A 2,477-nucleotide genomic window follows, 5' to 3' on the forward strand; every position below is an offset into this window, starting at 1 on the left:
ACGCTCGGTTACATATTCACACCAGGTCAATGGTGGGTACGCGATGCTACTCATACTTCGCAACAACTAGCAAGCTTTCTTCAAACGCTTCTCAGCATATTAACAAGCTTCCAGGTCTATCTTCAAAAACACCAAAGCAAGGAAATCAACTTTCAGAATTGATCGTGCTTTCTTTCCACCACTTTGAGCGGCATGAATGACAGTAGTTATTCCGTTTTCCAGGGGCTTGAGCACGTGTATACTAGCATGGTTCTCTAATGTTGTATACTTGAGCAGTCTGTTGATGTCTGAAAACCTTAAAAGTCGTCGCTAACAACACAAATCGTGTCTAGAAAAATTACCAGTATGGGGTTGCGGAGACTGTTGAGTTTTTGATCGTGCATATATTGATAGTAGACCACCAATGAAAGCCTGAGAGCACTGCACACTGCCGAGGAGTCCCATAATCAGAAGGAACGTCCGTCCAGTGCTTCCAGTTTTCCACTATCTCAATCAAAAACTTAACAACCTTCACAACCCCATACTGATAATTATCATGTGCTCAGTAGTGACTGGCTTCGTTAGCGAATTCTCGCGGTTCTAGTGGGAATCCATGATCAGTAGAGCTAATTCATGTCAGGTAGAGACACGTCCCTACCTCGGACAATGGAAGATGCTAGCGCGATTTCGTGGACTGGTTGATGTTAGACATTAACTCCGTTGAATATCAGCCCAGTAGCCTAGAGTGGGATCGTGGATGCGCACTGCTGAGGAGTCCCACACTCGGACGAAACAGTCATACAGTGCTTCTAAAGATATTAATTTTCACAACACAGCATCAATGGGATTTTGGTGAACAATTATCTCTATTATACATCCAAATTATCTTGTGATAAGTTCAATACGTATTCTTGACCTGAATTCGCTAACTTCAGACCAAATCAAATACCTAACTTTTCCCTATGGATTACAGCAGCCATCTGATTCTGAAACTCTTACTCGCATTTTAGCACACATGGAACAGTATGCATTAATAACCGCCCAAGACATGAAAGTAGTTTTATGTTTGAGGCCAAAAATTCAATCTATTTTTTAAATGAAGCGATCAGTCCCATATGCTTCTCTACCTCTAGTGAATAGGGAGTTGGATAGATCGGAGGAACTGGTAATCCTCAAACCTGAGAAATATTCACTCTGAACATCATCAGTAGTCGTTTTTATAAAAGGTCAAATAATCCTAACGTTTGTGTGCTCATTCCTCGACAGATCTGAATAATGCATTGGAAGATCATTCATATCCACTTCCCGTGCCAGAAGATATATTCATGGAACTTAATGGTGAGTATTTTTAAAAATGAGCTTAGCAGACACATACTCTGAAGATGAAATTGATGGATCTTCGGGGAACCTCTTGACCACTAAAATTCACAAAGGTATGTATCAGCACCAGAGATATTCCTTCGGTGTGAGGACAGCTCCAGCGACATTCCAACAAACTATGTATATTGCAACATTTGAATTACGAAAGATTGGGGGCTACATGGATGACATTATTGTTACTGGACTTGCTCAGCGGGAAATGTCCCATAGATTTGATACTGTCCTGACAAAATTTAAACAATCTAACTTTCACTTACATGAAGTGCAATGTCTTTATACGAACCATTAGGTATCTAGAGTTGCACCCGACAAGGACGGTTGTAGAACCGATTTTGATAATATTAATGCCATGAATCAAATGCCAGTACCACAAAACGTCGTCAACACATGATTATTTATAGACATGATCAGATTATAAAGGCGTCAGTTACATCTATGCAAAAATGAAACACTCGTTGATTTATGGTGATGGTCTAAGGAATTCTAGAGGTCGATTGACAAACTTAAAACAATATTGTCATCTTATTGACTCGGCTGACAATTAACCTCTGACGCGTATGTGAAAATGGAATGACTTAACATGAAAATCGAAGAGTACATACCCACTAATGAGGTGTGACAGATAACTAGAAAAGTTGCAAATATTTTTATCCAAAACCGACAAGAAAGTAGTTGGTAAAAAGTAATTGTCAGTGGAAGATCAATACTGACCCCTATTGTTCGGTGTAGATTGAAAGTCGCCTCCGTTAAATAACTGTAATTACAATGTGTTGCGGTAGGAATATACTGAAGCCGCCTTAGCATAGCATAACTAATGTCTTAAAGGATTCGTACAAAGTCAAATCAGAGATCTCGTAGTTGTCTATCAACGAGAACGAGAAAGTATTAAGCTGTGAATCTGTACGTAACGACCAAAATGCTAGTATTCGATTTGAATGCAGAACTAACTAAACAAAGTTTGTTCGATTAGACCAGACTACGTTCTTCTGTACAGAGTACGATGCGTTTTTGATTTACTCGTATTAAATCATACCAAAAACACAAGCTCCGTGCCCAATTGAAATGGTTCTAATTTGAGGAGGAGAACACATTATATCAAAAATATAAAATACCTCAAA

The sequence above is a fragment of the Schistosoma haematobium genome, chromosome 3, assembly GCF_000699445.3.
Source record: "Schistosoma haematobium chromosome 3, whole genome shotgun sequence".
NCBI classification, from domain to species: domain Eukaryota; kingdom Metazoa; phylum Platyhelminthes; class Trematoda; order Strigeidida; family Schistosomatidae; genus Schistosoma; species Schistosoma haematobium.